The sequence below is a fragment of the Chenopodium quinoa genome, unplaced genomic scaffold (genome assembly GCF_001683475.1).
Source record: "Chenopodium quinoa cultivar QQ74 unplaced genomic scaffold, ASM168347v1, whole genome shotgun sequence".
Lineage (NCBI taxonomy): Eukaryota > Viridiplantae > Streptophyta > Magnoliopsida > Caryophyllales > Amaranthaceae > Chenopodium > Chenopodium quinoa.
The window spans coordinates 925,871-938,437 of record NW_018743787.1 but is presented as its reverse complement, the minus strand read 5'-3'; positions in this window follow the sequence as shown (position 1 = coordinate 938,437).

Below are 12,567 nucleotides of genomic sequence, written 5' to 3'. Positions count from 1 at the left end.
ATCTCATCCTCAATCATATCACTAAAAATTGACATTGCAACGTTGGAATGTTGCGGGGGCATTACAAAACCCGAAAGGCATCCTACAATACGCATAAGGGGTATGTGAAAGTCGTCTTCTCTTGATCCTTGGGGTCAATCGAGATTTGGAAAAATCTCGAGTAACCATCAAGGAAAAAATAAAAGGAATGCTTTGTATGCCTTTCCAACATATGATCAATGAACGGTAGTGGAAAATGATCTTTGCATGTACTTGTGTTAAGTTGGCGATAGTCAATACACATGCGCCAACCGGTAACAAGCCTAGTAGGCACTAGTTGATCATGTTCATTTTTCACAACCGTCATGCCCCCTTTCTTAGGCACAACTTGTACGGGAGATACCCAATCACTATGAGCAATTGGGTAGATAATTCCAACATCAAGAAGCTTAGCCATTTCCTTCCGCACAACCTCTTACATGAAAGGGTTAAGCTTTCTTTGCCTTTGTCTAACGGGTTTGGTATCTCCCTCTAGATCAATTTTGTGCATGCATAAAGATGGACTTATACCTTTGATATCATCAATGGTATAACCCAAAGCTTTCTTGTGTTTTCTCAAAACATTGATCAAGAGGGAGGTTTGCTCCTTCGTTAGGTTAGAATTGAAAATCACGGGGAAAGACTCATCGGAACCAAGAAATGCATACTTCAAGCCCAAAGGTAGAGGTTTCAAGTTTACCTTTGGTGCTCCCTTACCATTGGGGCTCTCTTCTCTTTCTTCAACTTGAACGAGGTCATGAATGTAAGGAGCGTCCTATTCCATGCTCGCATCCTTGCACTCCTTCTTGCTTTCCTCAAGCAAATCCTCATAGAATTGTATGTCTTCTTTGTGAGTACCTATCTTGGATTCATTCAACAACACACTTTCGAGAGGATCATTAGTAGCATGCAAATGGGAGCGAGAAAATTCATTAAGAACGGTATCAAGAACATCTACTCTAAAGCATTCACCACTTGAGGAGGGTTATTGCATGACAATATTCAAATCAAATTCAATGGAATCATTGTCAATTTTCAAGGATATCTTACTTTCTTCACATCGATGAAAGCTGTAGAAGTAGCTAGAAATGGTCTACCCAAAATTATAGGAATCCTCTCGTCCTCATCCATTTCTAGCACATAGAAATCCACGGGGACAGTGAACTTTCCTACCCTAAGAGGAATGTCCTCAACCTTGCCCATGGGGAACTTAATGGAACGGTCCGCTAGTTGGAGAGTTATGTTAGTGGGGGAGAGGGTTCCTACACTAAGCTTTTGGTAGACGGAATAGGGCATGAGACTCTCACACTTGCTCCTAAATCACACAAGTCTTTATCAAACTCAATACCATTAATAGAACAAGGGATGAAGAAGTTACCCGGGTCTTTCAATTTGGTAGGAAGTTTGTTGGAAAGAATTGCACTACAATTGGAGGTCAAGCTCACCATTTCACACTCCCTTCTTCCACTCAAAAGGTCTTTCATGAATTTGGAATAGTGGGGCATTTGCTTCATAGCATCAACAAAAGGAACGGAAACATGCAAATTCTTAATGACTTCTAAAAACTTCCCAAATTGGGCATCAAGTTTAACTCTCACAAATCGTTGTGGAAAGGGTAGCTTCTCCTCTCTAGGTTGGCGATTTAGGGGCAAGGGGGTGGATTCTTTTTCCTTTGGCACCTCAACATCTTTTTCCTTCTCAACACTCAATGGCTCATTGGTTCTCGCACCCTTATTCTCTAATTCCACCTCCTCTTGGGGTTCTTCCTCAACTAAAGGGTCACTCCCTACTACCTTCCCACTTCTAGTTGTCACGGCATAAAAAGGTTTTGGGTTGACTCCTTGACTTGGAATGTGAGAGGAAGAAGAAGAAGAAGAAGAAGAAGAAGAAGAAGAAGAAGAAGAAGGGAATTAATTAGATGCAAGTTGAGCATTAGTTCGCTTTTTATCCTCCTCATGTCTCCTTTGTTCCTCCTCATGCCTCTTTTGATCCTCCTCACGCATTTTCAATAGAGAATCTAACTTAGCCATCATGGGATCATTTGGAGGGGCTTCAAGTTGAAGAGGTTGTTAAGGTGGTGGAAGTTGGGGTTGATGGAAACCCGGAGGCCTATTAGTTTGGGCATAGTTAGAAACATATTGACCCCTATAGCCTTCGGTGCCTTGTTTAGGATCATTGCTTTGTTGATTGTTTCCCATGTTACCTTGATCACCAAAATTTTGATTTTGATGGTCATGGTATCGGGAATTAGATTGTTGGTTTTGATTACCATACCCCCTTTGGTTACAGTAGCCTCTTCCATTGAAATTAGAAGGGCCTCCCCCACCATGGTATTTGTTATCATAACCACCACCACTTTGGTTCCAACCACGGATTCCACCTTGATTCCATTTCCCCATTTGCTTGGAGTTTGGACTCATGTTCCCTACATTTCCCATTCTAGGAGCAAAATTCATAGCATTGACATTTTCCATATTATCATCATGTTCATGGGGAAGGGATTGAACTTCACAAGAATATACACATTGAGAGGTATCATGAACATAGGTTTCACAATTAGAACAAAACATGCATCCTTGGGGCATTGTATTGTAAGAAGAGGGGGAAGAAGTGGTTATACCATTGCCTCCCTTGGTTGAAGGGGAGATATTACCATGAGGATTGGACCTTTCTTTCATCAATTCGTCCATTTGCTTGGTCATTTTGGAGATTTGGTAGAGAGGTTGTTGATTGTGTTGGCTTGCTCCAATGCATAAACACCCTTACTAGAAGTAGCATCCCTTTCTCCTTCATACCAATCATCATAGTGCTTTGCAGCCTCCTCTATAATACACTCCACTTCATCCTCTCCTTTGTTTATGATTGGACCGCCGGCCGCGGCGTCTAGGCTTATTCTTCCTTGAGGTGTGAGACCTCCATAGAAAGTGTGAATGAGTTGATACTTGGGTATCCCATGTTGTGGGCATTGAAGTTGAAGTTCTTTGTATCGTTCCCATGTCGCACTTAGAGACTCACCACTCTTTTGGCGAAAACCTTGGATCAAAGACCGAGCCTCGGCGGTCTTCCTATGGTTATAACACCTCCTCAAGAAAGCCGTAGTCACTTGGTCCCATGTTGTGAGAGAGTTAGGGGGCACCTCCTTCTCCAGCCATTCTAGACCTCTCCCAATTAGAGAAAATGGAAACATCTTGAGGCAAATATATTCTTGAGTCACTCCATTGGCCTTTATTGTGTCACAATATTTCTCAAACTCTTTTAAGTGATCATGATGACTCTCAAACTTTCCACCCGAGAATTGTTTCCTCTCTATCAAAGCAATTAAATTGGGCTTGATTTCGAAATTGTTGTCTTGAGTGGTAGGAGTTAAAATCCCACTTTGTGCTCTAAAGGCTTCGGGAGCCCCAAGACGATTCAAAGGTGTATTCTCTCCCAATTTTGGACCTTCTTCACTCTCGAAATTATAGGTTGAGAAAGGGTTGATTTCAGGACTCGATGATGAGTTAGGGCTATCTAATTCTTCACTTGAGGGTGAAGAGGGTGGAGTATCTTCTAATTCTCTTACTCCTCTCGTCGGGGTGTGGATTTCTACTCCTTGCTCTCGCTTCTCTTCGAAGTAGGGACAAAGACCTCTCTAGCTCTAGATCGATGGGAATCAAAGACCTTGAGCGGGTTCGTCCTCTGTTCATATATAACAAAGCTAAGAGGAACGTAAGCACTGAAAAGTAACAAAAGTAGCAAACACTAACAAATAAAAGGTGAGATAATCTCAAACAAGCAATGAAATAGCAATGGAAGCCGTCTCCCCGTCAACGGCGCCAATTTGATAGAGGAATAGTCGCGTCGTTAGACAACTACACCAAAATCAAATACAATTTATAGCACTCGACTTATCCTAATACAAGTATATGGCAAGCAGATGGGTCAAACCACACGGAGAAGAACATAAACACCGCATTCATCACTAGACTTTAAGCTATCTGGGGACAAAGGATAGGAATGACTAAGAGATTAAACTAAAGATAAAACGAGTTAAAATCAATATACCTAAACACCAAGGGAAATGGGTATATGTAGGTGACGCTTGATCATGCAATAACATAAAAGCAAATTAATAGTGAACTAAACATGCATGAATATCGAAATAGGGTCCAATCTAACCTCCTTCTGGGGTTAATCGATTTCTCCTAATGTAGCCACTATGTTTCCACATTAGAACCATATATTGGGCTATGCAATCAAAGAACAATCGATAGTAATGAACCTTAACTAAGTCAACTTCGTTCCTTGTTAGCAAAGATTCACCTTTAATCAACCAACAATGTGCACTTGCAAGAAGATCAAAGAATATCAAGCATGCAAAGATTTTAATCGCAATTAACTTAATCCCAATATTATAAGCATGAACAATTGGCAAATACACCATCCCCACACCCTTGGCTAAGTGACTACTCACAAATCATGTTGAAAACAATATCAATCACAAAATCAATAAGCATCAACATGATCAATAAGCAAAGAAGGAAAATCAAAGTAAACAAACAAAATTAAATGCAAATGTAAAGAGAAAGAGTAAGAGATTGCTCATTAATTGAGATTGAAGATCTACAAAAGATTAAATAAGCTTCTTCTTCAAAATCCAAGTTCATCAATGAAGAAATCCACACTTTCTCTCTCTACCAAATGAAGACTAATAGTGTTTCTCTCTCTAGATTAAGCTAAAAAATGCAGAAAATTAAAACTAAGTTAATCTAATTACATTAAAACGTTCTCAAATGGGGCTTATATAGTCCGCACACAACTAGCTGAAGTAAGGGAGTGGTCCGACCGAACACTAGGAAAGTTCGGCCGGACTACAGGGTAGGTTCGGCCGAACCATGGGTAGGTTCAGTCGAACTCCCCTGATCCTGGTCTAGTCAAACTATTGAGGTTCGACCACTCCTACAAAATCGCAAAAATGCAACTTTACTCTGCCTCTGCGTTCGGCCGGAGAGTGGAGCAGGTTTGGCCACACCATGGTTCGACCGCACCTTTAGGGGGTTCGGCCGAACCTCTCCTTAACCTTGCTTATCTTCAGCTTTCCTTGAACTGTTGGCTTCCTCCTCTTGAAGACCTGATGAGTGGAATTTATCCTTTTTATCCTTTTTCTCTAAGGATTGTCCCCTCATTTGCACTTGTTTGGCCCTTTTTCTAAGCATTTTTACTTAGTTTTTCTTCCTCTTTTCTTTCTCCTTTATCTTCCCTTTTCTTAGTCTTCTCTCTTTGTTCTTATTGTGATTTTCATGCTTATGCTTTGTAGGAACCATCGGGATTTTCAAGAGGAGGAAGCTAAGCTCAAGGGAAGCTGGAGGAAGCATGATTCAGAAGAGGTTCGGCCGAACCTCCTGAAGGTGTGGCCGAACCAAGGTGTGGCCGAACCTGCTCAGTGGTTCGGCCGAACATCGAGGCAGGGACAATATGAAATTTGGCAGTTTTGCAGGAGTGGCCGAACCACAGGAGTTCGACCAGACCAGGATCAGGGAGGTTCGACCGAACCTACCCATAGATCGGCTCACCTACCCTGTAGTCCGGCCGAACCTACCCTGTAGTCCGGCCGAACCTGTGCATAGGAAGGTAGAGTGGTAGGGTAGTTGCTTGCACATAAGGAGGATAGTGAGGATAGTGGCCTTGTGGTATTAATGTGGCGTTGTGACGGTGGTGATGATGTTGGTGATGTTGTGATGGTGATGTGATGAGATGGTGATGTTGTGATGATATTGATGTGGTGATGTGATGATGATGATGATGTTTTATGATTTTTTTTTGCTGATTTCTGATGATTTTCTTTGATGATTCCTGAGTTTTTGTAGGTGGAGATGCTCCCGAGAAAAAATCTAAATTTCCCGAAAATCCAAATCCCCTTAATCCAAACTTTGTAGATAGCTTTTTATTTATTTTTTCTTCTTTTTGTTTATTTCTTTAGTCTTTTTCTTTGTTTTCTAACCTTTTCTTGTTTTGTTGTAGTTTCTTTTGTTTAGCTCATCTTTATTGAAGCTTGAAGCGGAGATGTAGGACGTTAAGGAGCAACACTAGCTCCCTTGGTGAGATTGGATATATTACCTTATCTTATATTTCAAGAGGCATTCGGTGAGACCTTTCCTCTCTTTCTTTTCTTTTTCTTTGAGTGCTTAGTTTAGGTCTAGTTTAGGAAGAGTTGAATGGTTCGAGGTTGATTGATTTTGGTTCCAAGGAACCTGGGATCGTTGATGTTGATATCAACGATCACTTGTATGTCGATTGGGATTTATTTAATATACATGCCTCGATTATGAACCTTTTTAATTTCTTCCTCCTTTGTGTGTGTTTTTCTTTTTCTCTTTTGTATAACAAGCATGACTATGGCAAGTTGAAATATTTTTGATGTTGATTTTCTCATTCATTTGGATTCGAGAATTTGTTTGCCTTTTTGATGACATGACTTTGAATGCTTACCTTCCTAGTTGATGAGGGTTTACACGGTTTAAGAATGCTTAAGGTTGAATTAGACACATTATAAGCTAAGGTAGCCCGGTTTAGAACATTTGATGACGTTTGAACCCCCTAGTTCATGGAAAGTGGTAAGATGGTGTTGCTCTCCGTAGTGAATAGGATTCCCTTGGTTGGTATTTGATTATTTTTCTCCTGTGTGAGCGTCATTTGTTCTAGCCTTCATCATTCTTGTGAGCGGCTTTTTGGATCCTTAACTATGCATGTCTTAATCTTTGTGTTGGTATTTAGCTCCCGAGATCGTGACCAAACAACTTTAAAGGAGGAAGAGGGCATTTCTTCTCATTTTTCTTTGTTTTCTTTGTGATTTGTTACAAATTTGGTTTTCATTTTTACATCCACCCACTTGCTAACCAATTTGGGCCTCATTCCCCTTTCTTGATCTAGCCATATTACAAACCTATCGGCCTATGTTCTACCAACCCTTGTAGTTAGTGAAGCATTGGCTTTTGAGGTTCAAATTCGAGAGTGTTGGTTTTAGGGCAAGAAAGTTGTGAATATTGGTTCAAGTGAGATTTTGAAAGTTGTTCATGAAAGAAAATATTTGCAAAACTTTTATGAGGAAGGATGCAACGTATGAAGACCAAAAGAAAAAAAAAGAGACGAGAAAAAAAAATAAAAAAAAAAAGAAGAAAGAAGAGTTGAAAAAAAAGAAAAGAAAGAGAAAATGATGAGAGAAATGAAGTAATGTTGTGAAATTTTGTATTGAAGGTTGTAATTTGGATTTAGGTTCAATTCTTAGGTTGTTCTTGAGAGATGGACACTCTTTTTCTTCACTTAGGATTGGCCACCAAAATTTTCAAATTAATTCCCAACCTTAACCCCTGGCCATGACATTACAACCCGAGTTAAGACCCTTGGACTTGGAGGAGTGCGGTCAAAGAACGGTGGAGGGAGATAGATTTCAACCCTATGGAAAGAGTGTGCATAGTTGAGATGTCGGGATAACCTTATGACTCCACGTAAAATTTCTTTTTCCGGTTCCCTCGAGGAATCATGAGGAGCTAACTTGGGGATGATTTGAAGCTAGTGGAGAGAACGCGGACCGTCTTGGTTGGAGCTAGGGCAGAGGATGAAATCATTAGTTCTCTAAACTTAGCTTAGGTTTGTCTCCTTCAACCATGAGCATCTTAGAACGTGTTCCCCCTCTTTGAGTTGAGAAAAGTAAGCATTCTTTGATTCATGTCCCTATGTTAGAGTCCATTTGGAGTATTTCCCATCGTGAAGCTTGATTGATTTTCTTAACCCTTGTCATATTATGCTTGTTGTGTGTGTTGTCTTTTTGTTTTAGTATTCCTTGCTTGAGGACAAGCAAAAGGCAAGTGTGGGGGATTTTGATGAGTGGCATTTATGCCACTCTTTTATCCTTTTTCTCTAAGGATTCTCCCCTCATTTGCACTTGTTTGGCCCTTTTTCTAAGCATTTTTACTTAGTTTTGCTCCTCTTTTCTTTCTCCTTTATCTTCCCTTTTCTTAGTCTTCTCGCATTGTTCTTATTGTGATTTTCATGCTTATGCTTTGTAGGAACCATCGGGATTTTCAAGAGGAGGAAGCTAAGCTCAAGGGAAGCTGGAGGAAGCATGATTCAGAAGAGGTTCGGCTGAACCTCCTGAAGGTGTGGTCGAACCAAGGTGTGGCCGAACCTGCTCAGTGGTTCGGTCGAACATCGAGGCAGGGACAAAGATGAAATTTGGTAGTTTTGCAGGAGTGGCTGAACCACAAGAGTTCGACCAGACCAGGATCAGGGAAGTTCGACCGAACCTACCCATGGTTCGGCCGAATCTACCCTGTTGTCTGGCCGAACCTACCCTGTAGTCCGGCCGAACCTACCCTGTAGTCCGGCCGAACCTTCCCATTGTTCGGTCGGACCTCTCCTTTTATCAGCTGGCTCTGTACGGACTATATAAGTCCCATCTTAGAACGTTTTGGGAGATTAGATTAACTTAGTTTTAATTTTTCTACATTTTAGCTTAATCTAGAGAGAGAAACACTATTAGTCTTCATTGGTAGAGAGAGAAAGTGTGGTTTTCTTCATTGATGAACTTGGATTTTGAAGAACGAGTTTGTTCAATCCTTTGTAGACCTTCATCTTCAATTAATGAGCAATCTCTTACTCTTTCTCTTTACCTTTGTTTTTAATTTTGCTTATTTGCTTTGATTTTTCTTCTTTGCTTATTAATCATGTTGATGCTTATTGATTTGATGATTGATATTGTTTTTAATATGATTTGTGAGTAGTCACCTAGCCAAGGGTGTGGGGATAGTGTAGTTGCTAATTGTTCATGCTTATAATGTTGGGGTTATGTTAATGGTGATTAGAGTCTTTGCATGCTTGATATTCTTTGGTCTTTCTTGCAAGTGCACATTGTTAGTTGATCAAAGATGAGTCTTTACTAATAAGTAACGGAAGTTGACTTAGTTGAGATTCATTACTATCGATAATTCTTTGTTTGCACCTTCTAATATATGGTTCTAATGTGGACCTCTTTACTTCGGTATTCATGCATGTTTAGTTTACCATTAATATGCTACTTTGTTATTGCATGATCAAGCGTCAACTTCACCTACCCATTTCCCTTGGTGCCTAGCTATATTAATTTTAATCCATTTCGTTCTTAGTTTAACCTTTTAGTTATTCACACTTCTTGTTCTGAGATAGCTTAGACCCTAGGTAATGAATGCAGTGCTTAAGCATTTCTCCCTGTGGTTCGACCCCTCTATCTACCCTATACACGTATTAGGTCAGTAGAGCGTTATAAATTCATTTGATTTAGGTGTAGTCGCTCAATGACACGATTATTGCCTTGTCAAGACCCCAGTTCCTACAAAGAATAATCATGGAAATCAAAGTAAAGAGTAGGAAAAAGGGCAAAGTCTAGGAAAGAAGATGCATAAAGGGAAAGGGAACTAAGTGCAAAGAAAAGGATGCAAACAAGCCGCAAATGTGGGAAAACGAACATCAAAATGAACCTTAATCGTTGCATAAATGCCACTCATCAATATTTCAATAGCATCTCTCTCACTCCCCCCCCCCCCCCCTTCCCAGAGTAAGTTAGCTAGAATGTCAACTATATTACATATGTCTCTCCCTATAGCATCTCTCTCTATATATAGCAAGTGTGCTAATTTATGAGCATATATAAAAATACTATATTACATATATGTAGATCGGCTATCTATCTATAGCTTATAGTTGTGTACTAAATTACATATATAATAAGAATAAATTATGCATATAACAATTTCTTGGAGTAGGGCTATCGAGCGTACTTATGGAATTATGGACAATGGTATCAATTTATCTAAGAAAGCTCTTGTGTCTTAGGAGAATGTATGCCTTCTAATGTCTGTAGTTTGGCATAAATGTAAAGATTTTCATATGGAAAAAGCAACGGTCATGAATTTACTTTGGGTGTGGGTGAGATGGGTTCAATCGTTTATTGGAGGTCAATTCCTCAGCAACTATGAAGTGGATGCTATATTAGGGTCTTGGATAGAAGCAGTTTGCTGATCAGTTGGACGGGGATGGGATAATTTAGTGTAGGGGCATTAGTATTCTGTCCTTTAACATGTTCTCAATTTCAGTGGTATTGTTAGCTCTTCTGAACAGGTTTGACAGCAGAAAAGGCAGACTGGTGGAATATTCTTCCTCCTTTATCTTGTGCAGGCCTTTTGATGCTGCAGCAAAGATGTTTAGCATTTTTATAGTATTCTTATGCAACTGATATTGTACGGAGCTGCTCGAGTATTTTAAATGTAAGCAAGCAGGTTTACGGCTTATTGAGAGCAAGCTCTTAATTTCTATTCAAGCTAGTATATACAAAGATCTGATGTCTAAAGTGTGTCATACTTGTTTCCATCTAAAAAAAATACCTTCAGTGGTTAACATGTTACACTTACTACTCAGTAGCGAAGCAGTGTGCAAGTGTTTTTTCTAGTGGCTTGCAAAGGTATTGAACTTGTGGTGCAGTTGTTAGTTTATTAAGCTATTTTTATTCTGTTGATTTAGGAGTCCCTAAAGCTTGACTCAAGGGCGTTCTTTTAGGGCCATGAAAATGAAGAATCCTCTCCTTAACCCTTCCTACAAGGCGAGGTAAACTCTAGCGCCATCTTATTTGTACGATGTACGATCTCTATCTTTATTTTGATATAATATGACTTGCCAAAAAAAAAACGTGTTGATTAATTAAATTCACAATTGCTGTTATCAAATAATGTAATTAGAAGAGTACAAAAAATGTTATATCCCACCAAAATTGAAGGGCTAAATACAGTTATGCATTAGGGATGTTTAAAACTGTTTGTCAATTATGCATTGTATGCAGCTGCTCTTTGTCATTTGTTGCTCTGCCTTTTGAATGGAAAAGCTAGAAGATGCTCTGTGTCAGCTCCACTTTTATATATTCTTCTGAAGCAAGCTAAATGTGGCTATGCTAAATTGTGTCTGATTTATACTACGTTGCCCTATTGGAGTGTTGGCACAATTGTGTGTCTGATTTTTTTTTTTTGGAAAATAAGAGAAATTTTATTACCAAAAGGAAAAGTTACAACTTACAAAAGCTAAGTTATAACAAACACCAAACCCCACAAGACCAAAAAAACATGCCAACCGATCACCAAACAGTTCAAGCTCTATCTCCTGCCACCTTCTAGGAAGGGTACAGGAGAAAGAGACAAGAACACCCTAAGCACAAGCTTCCAGCCACCTTCTAGGAAGGGTTTTGGAAACAAGGCCCAAGAACAAAGAGACAAGCACAAAGCAACAACAAAAAACAAACACCACCCCTGTAAACTATAAAAAGCAAACCTCCTCCTAGACTCAGTTGCAAAAGCAACAGGACTAGACAAAAGAGGGTAAAACACCAATCCAGGGACAACAACAAAACAAAAAAAACCAGAAATCAATACAGACAGCACATTGCAACACAGACAGCAGCAGTATAGAGCAGCAACACAGACAACACATTGCAGCACCACAAACAGCTACAGCACAGTGCAACAACTCCAATAATAGCAGCAACACCTGCTGTCAGAATAGCAACAGAGCAGCATCAGTTCAGCAATAGAACAGTCAGCAACATAGGACAACACCTCAGCCAACGAGCTGTTGATCAGCACAGCAGCATAACAAAAAGCAGGGTAAAGCAAACAGCAACAGTAGCTAAGCAGCAGCAACACAACAGGGCAACAACAGCAGTAGAGCAGCAGAGTAGCAGGACAGCAGCAGAAGAAGAGCACAAGCAGCCAGCAGCAGAGCAGCAGAACGGCACAGCAGCAGAGCAGCAGAACGGCACAGCAGCAGAGCAGCAGCAGCCAGCAACAGAACAGCAAAGCAGTAGAGCAGTAGTAGTAGCAGAGTAGCAGCAGCCAGCAGCATAGAACAAACCAGTAGCAACAACATACCACCCAATAAGCCAGAAGAACAACAAAAGCAAAATCAGCAAAACAAATCCCAAAACCAGAAACTAGCACCCAGAAGTTAGGAATCAGAAAACATCAAGACCAACAACAACATCAGAAAACCAGAGAAGCAGAAGCAGCTCCTAAACAATCAAATATTGCTTCTCGCTGGGATTCTACAGACTGAATGAAAGACAATATCCCTAACTAAAGCATTAGCAGATTTGCAACACCAGTAAATAAGACTGCATTCCTCTGAATCCAAATACCATAAACTGTTTCAGTGAAGGCTACATGGATCACTTTGTTTTTCAATCTGGAACTTTTGCAGATTTTCTTCATCCAATCAATCTCATCACTAAACTGCTGAACAGGCTTGGAAACATGTAAGATACCCAACACCTTATTCGAAACCTGTCTAGAGTAATCACAATCAAAGAAAAGATGTTGAACACTTTCATTGCTATTCAAACACAAGAAACACCTTGGATCACAAGAAATGTTCCATTGGAGCAACCTATCCTTAGTGACAAGCCTATTCCACAAAGCTAGCCACAAGATAAAAACACTTTTAGGAGTTGCTAAGTTATGACAAATGACTCTCTTCCAAGGAACCTTAGGGACTTGA